Here is a 6454-nt window from a genome sequence, read left to right on the forward strand (position 1 = left end):
TGACTGTATAGTTGTAGGTTCCAGATTTGGTTGGCAGGAGTTGGCCCCTTCCCAGATACTCTACTTTTGAGTTTCTGTGAGATTTTCCAACTCCTACATTGAGTTACTTTGTTAGAACATGAGGCTACAGAAACAAAAAATAAACAGTCCTTGACTACAAAGAGTTTATGTTCTTCTGGAATGATACAACGTGTACACAAGTAAACATATACAAAGTAATTTCAAGAGAGAAAAATGCTAAAACCCAAGAGGCAGGGAGATCGGGATAGGACCGTATAGGAAGCATGATCTGAGCTATGCTTTAAGGAAACTAGACTAAGCCAGGGGTTCTTAACCTGGGATCTACAGACAGACACAAACACACACACACACCCTCTAAGGGGTCTATGGACAAAATGTAGAGGTGCATGAACTTGGGGGGAAAAATACACCTTTATTTTTGCTAATCTTTCATTTCCTTTGCAGTCCTATGTATTTTATGTGTTTGAAACATTCTGAGGAAGGATTCATAAGACTTAAACAGGGGTCCATCTTTCCTCTTTGTGGATATACATAATGGTATGCATATATAATATCACCCCACATTCAACTCCAGTTTAGGAAATACCCAAAATATACCTGACTGGTCCTGTAACTCTAAAATTAAGAGCAAGGAGGTGGTGAGCCTTCACTAGGGAATGTTTTGCTTCCCTGATGGAGAGGATCACAACCCTTCCATGACTGCTCATCTTGTCCAACCCTTGTCCACATTTTTCCATAAGTTTATCATAGAGGAATCTATCGAGTGTCCTGGAGTCTTCCTGATGTTCTCCAAGGAAGCCAATAAAAGGACATAGAGAATCCAGTGTTCATTTCATATTCTTGCTATAATGACCAGTTCATCTTTATTTTTGATTATACATTTCTTTGATGACATTCTTTACACTACTTATTTCAGGATTTGTAATGGGTTGTAGATTTATGATGCCTGATATACACCTCTCCATTATCTCTAGATAATATTCAAGTTTGTTCCTTAGAGTCTATACTATGCCATTACTTGTAGTATTACAATATTACCAGAAGACTATTAGTATCAAAAAGACATGACTTTTGTTTCAGATAATAGTATAATGCCACTAAAAGAACTTTTTAATATTCAAAAGACAATCTACTCCACTTATCTCTTCCTATTCAACTCTAGTCCTAATTCATTGTCAGTGTCTGTCCAAGAACAGATACTTACATATGTAATGACAGATGAGCCATATAGCTTGTACCTACAATTGAATATGATGGTCTAGACAATAGGCATTTTTTTAGAGAAGGATTTTATTTGTTTATTTTGAGTTGTATAATTTTTTTCCCTATTCTTGATTCCCTCTCCCCTTCTGCCCCACAGAAGGCAGTCTATTAGTCTTTACATTGTTTCCATGGTATACACTTATCTCAGCTGAATATGATGAGAGAGAAATCATATCCTTAAGGAAGAAAAATAAAGTATAGGAGATAGCAAAATTACATAACGTTTTTTTTTCTAAATTGAAGGTAATAGTCTTTGGTCTTTGTTCAAACTCCACAATTCTTTCTCTGGATACAGATGGTATTCTCCATCACAGGTAGCCCAAATTGTCCCTGATTTTTTCACTGATGGAATGAGTGAGTCCATCAAGGTCCATCATGGACCTTGATCAAACTTGATCTTCACTGATGGAATGAGTGAGTCCATCACCCCCATGTTGCTGTTAGGGTATACAATGCTTTTATGGTTCTGATCATCTTGTTCAGCATCAATTCATACAAACTCTTCCATGCTTCCCTGAATTCCCATCCCTCCTGGTTTCTAATAGAACAATAGTATTCCATTACATACATATACCACAGTTTGCTAAGCCATTCCCCAATTGAAGGACATTTACTTGATTTCCAATTCTTTGCCACCACAAACAGGGATGCTATGAATATTTTTGTACAAATTATGTTTTTACCCTTTTTCATCATCTCTTCAGGGTATAGACCCAGTAGTGGTGACAATACACATTCTTAATCCACTTGGTTTTTTTCCATGAGGATAGCTAGGCCTAACTCTTGAAAGATCATGGATCTCCCTGAGAAGGCATTGAAGATTTCTGACAGTGATGCTCACTTTTGGCAAACACTTCTCCCTGTTTAATGTGTTATTTGATATTAGTATCTTCAGTCCTGTTCCTCTTTACATAAAATTGGTCTCCCCAGTTTCATTTTTCCATCTTTGGTTTCTTTGGTGCCATTTCCATTTCTTTTATAAAACGTATAAACATTTCCAAGTCTGTGATGTTAGAATCTCATGGTGATTAAGTCTGATGTCCTTAATGGTAAAAAGAGTTTGTTGTTTAACAACTTTGTCGAGCCTTTTTATCTTTTCTCTGTTTTCTTTCCATTCTAATTCTGGGTGCCTCCAATTTGAATTTGCTTAGTTATGGATCTAGCCGAGTTTTATTTCAACTGGTTTTTCCCTCCACGAATTCTCACTACTTGAAATGGCAATATTTCTCATAAATTTCCACCATCCTTCTCTGTTAAGATTTTACAAAGGAGTTTATATTCTAAGTTGGTGTTACCCCAGGCTGCCATATCTCTCCACTTAACAAATAGGTCATAGTATCATAGGCTTGCAGATTTAGAGTGGGAAAAATGTCGGAGGTTATCTATTCCAAGTTACTCATTTCACACATGAGGAAACTGAGAACTGGAGAGATAGAATGACTTGACCAAGGGATGTCTTTAAATCCCTGAAAAAGATGCCAAAGAGATATTAGACAAACTCTCTAACTGCAGCAGGAAGACATAGGACCAGTGAGTAAAAATTACGAGGCAGCAGATTTCCACTCAATGTGCAGAAGGACTCCCTAACAATTGGAGCTTTACCAAGATACAGCCATGAAAAGATGAGACCAGATGACCATCCATTTGGGATTTTATAGAAGGATAGTACAGATGTTATAACTACTAAAAAAGGGAGTCCTACATAACAAGATTGGACTAGAGGAACTATCTAAATTTGCTTCTAACCCTTAAGAATTTATGATTCTTGAAGAATATAATTTAACAGTCTTCAATTATTAAAAAAAAAATTCCCACTATCTGAAATATCCTACTCCAGGAGAGGTAACAGAAATCATGTCCTACACACATACCCACACCTGTATCTAGTCATTGAGAAGGGGCAAAAGAGTTAGGAAATGATGTCCTGTCATTGGCCTATATCATTAAGGAGTTGCTTCCTACCTGTAAAGATATAATAAATTTCTGTGTGATGCTATTCAGTGTTTACTATGCCCAACACATCCTAATTCTTCTCTTGAACAGTCTTCATGATATATGGGTAAAAATTGCTGTGTAGTCAATCTATAAGCTTTGACTTTTCTCAGTTCTTGCTCCTGAGCCATATTTTTGCCATCACCACCTATGTCCATCATTCTTAATTTGGAAGAGCTTATCAAGTTCTCAATAGAATTTCTTTTCTTCATCTTCAGCAATTTGTTACTCAATCTTTTTTACAGTTGACATCCCACTCTTCATGATGCCATTTGAGATTTTCTTGGCAAAATACTGGAATTACTTGCCACTTCCTTCTCCAGATCATTTTACAGATGAGGAACCATAAGCAAACATGGTTAGTGATTTGCCCAGTGTCACACAGCTGGGCCAGATTTGAACTCATGAAAATGAGCCTTCCTGATTCGAAGCCCAGTGACTCTATCCACTGTGCCATGTAGCTGCCCTATCTTCAGAAATAAATGCTGGTAGATGAACTCTAATTATTCCCTTGATGATCTTGTTACAAATCTTGATGATCTTGTTACTTTGTTACAAATACTTCAATTTCAGATGACTACCTATTCCACCATTTCTTTTATTTTCCTGTTCATGAAAAACTGTAGGATAGGCTCCATTAGCATGCTACTTCTTTGGGGGTTTTCTGTTTTAATTTAGAAGTCTTTTTATTTGGGCAGATCTCACAGTGGATAGAGCACTGGGCTCAGAGTTGGAAGTTTTGAGTTTAAATGTGACCAATTTCAAACTCTTAACTAGCTGTGTAACCAAGTCACTTAAATCTGTCTGCCTCATTTTCCACATCCCAGAGCTTATGTGGAATAAATGAATTATTTTGAAAGCACTTAGCCTACTACTTAATAAATAATAAGCATTTAATAAATGCTTGTTTTCTTCCTTTCTTCACGGATTGTATAATGAGAAAAAAAAAGTGGTACATTCAATTCCTTCAATTGTATGGCCACTTGTTATTCACTGGTCAAGTATCTCACCTGCATCTATTGGGAAATGACTAAACAAATTGTAATGCATGAATGTTATTTTATTGCATTATGTTGTAATAATTATTGATAAATATGAAGAATAAAAAAAGGCATGGGAAGATTTACATGAACTGATGCAAAGTGAAGTAAGCAAAACCAGTAAAATGAACAAAGACAATATTAATGTGAATGGAAATAAAAAATAAAAACTGACGATTCAGTAAATACAGAAATACAGAAATCTGTATTTACCCCAGATTGACTTTTTCCTGGCTTATTTGCATCAGAAAACTGAACAAGGGGTATATGGGAATTCTTTGGGAATCCCTGAATCAGAATGCTGCCAGCTGAAAAGGGGTGATGGGGTAAGGAGGTGATCACATGGGACAGGGTAGATGCAAATTGCCAGTGACTTTCTCTTGAGGGAAAGAACCTAGATTATTGCTCAGATGATGTAAATAGGAAAAGTGTAAAAGAGAAGAATTGTTTGATATGATCTCTTAGAGAGGTACTTTAGTGGCTTTACTACTTGCACATTTAAGGTTCTGGGGGGGGATGCATTTTCCTTCTTTGACTGTACAATAAATTGTTTTAAACCACAGTTGTACCTTATCATTTCATTAAAATTGTATTCTTTGGGGGCGGCTAGGTGGCGCAGTGGATAGAGCATTGGCCCGGGAGTCAGGAGTACCTGAGTTCAAATCTAACCTCAGACACTTAATAATTACCTAGCTGTAGCCTTGGGCAAGCCACTTAACCCCATTGCCTTGCAAAACAAACAAAAAAAATTGTATTCTTTGATCCATCAATAAATACTGATGGTTAAAACAAATAAAAAAAATGAACAATGACTAAACTCAGATCCTGAGAAGAGAATGGAAAATGTTTCTCCCTTCATGCTTCACAGCCAGGTTAATGTTTACGGATGATCGTCTACCCTCCTTTCCGCTGTGTATCCTCATCCCTGTTTTTCTGACCCCATCACAGAAGAAGCAGAATGAATACCATTTTGTACTTGTTCATTTCATAGGTTGCCATGGCCAAAAATATTCACTGCCAAGTAACCAGCCTACCTACTGGTCATGAGCCTTTCCTTACTTAGCTATGCTGGTCCTCAGAAAGTAGACATTGTTTGTTGCTGGGATTTTACTTGATGTCCTTCCAGAATGGAAGAACTGGCCAGAACCTATTATGGCACCAAAACCTAGTGCCATAGCCTTGAAGAATTCAAAGTCACAGTCCTTGTTTAAATGAGACATCAGAGCAGGATTTTGTGAGTTTTCTTCATGGCAGAAGCAGATTTCCTGGTTCCTTTACTTTAAAATAGAATTACTGTTACTTCACCTTCATTTCCTAATGTATTCCTCCCCTTCCTGTTACACAGAAAGTCATCTTATAATAAACAAGAATAAAATAAAAGAGAGGGAAGTTCACAAAACTAATCCATGTCTACTAGTATATTCAGCATTTCACACCTAATCAATCAATTAATATGCATGTATTAAATACCTACTATGTGCTAAGGATATAAGACACCGTGCTAAGGATACAAGGAGCTTACAATGTAATGGGGGGAAGTGCAGAAAAATGCAAACAAATACATACAAAGCAAACTACATACAGCAAAAATAGGAAATAATTAAAAGAAGGAAAGCACCAGAATTAAAAGAGTAGAGAAAGGGTTCCTGAAAAAATAGGATTTTAGTTGGAACTTAAAGAAAGTCAGGGAAGTCTACCTCTGCAAAGGAGAAGTATAATGAAGAAAAAAAAGAAAGAATTAAAACAACAGTAACACTTTACCAAAACTAACCAGCACCCAAGTCAAGTCTAACAGTATATGTGAAATTCCATATCCAGAGTCCCCTACATCTGCAATAAGTAAAGAAAGATACATTTTCCTATCTTTTTTCAGAGTCCAAGCTTAGTCATAATATTTATATAGTATTGTTTTAATTTTTGTTGATATTGATGTTTCCATACACATTATCATAGTCATTGTGAATGTCCTTTTTTCCTAGCTTTTCTTTGTTCACTCTTCAGGTCATATAAGTCTTCCTAAACTTCCCTGTATTCTTCACTTTTGTCATTTCTTATAATGCAATAATATTCCATGACATACCACAATTTGTCAAGCCATTCCCAATTGTCCCAGGGTCCATTCTTCTGTTACTGCTGCC

Source organism: Macrotis lagotis, chromosome 2 (assembly GCF_037893015.1).
Source record: "Macrotis lagotis isolate mMagLag1 chromosome 2, bilby.v1.9.chrom.fasta, whole genome shotgun sequence".
Taxonomy (NCBI): Eukaryota; Metazoa; Chordata; class Mammalia; order Peramelemorphia; family Peramelidae; genus Macrotis; species Macrotis lagotis.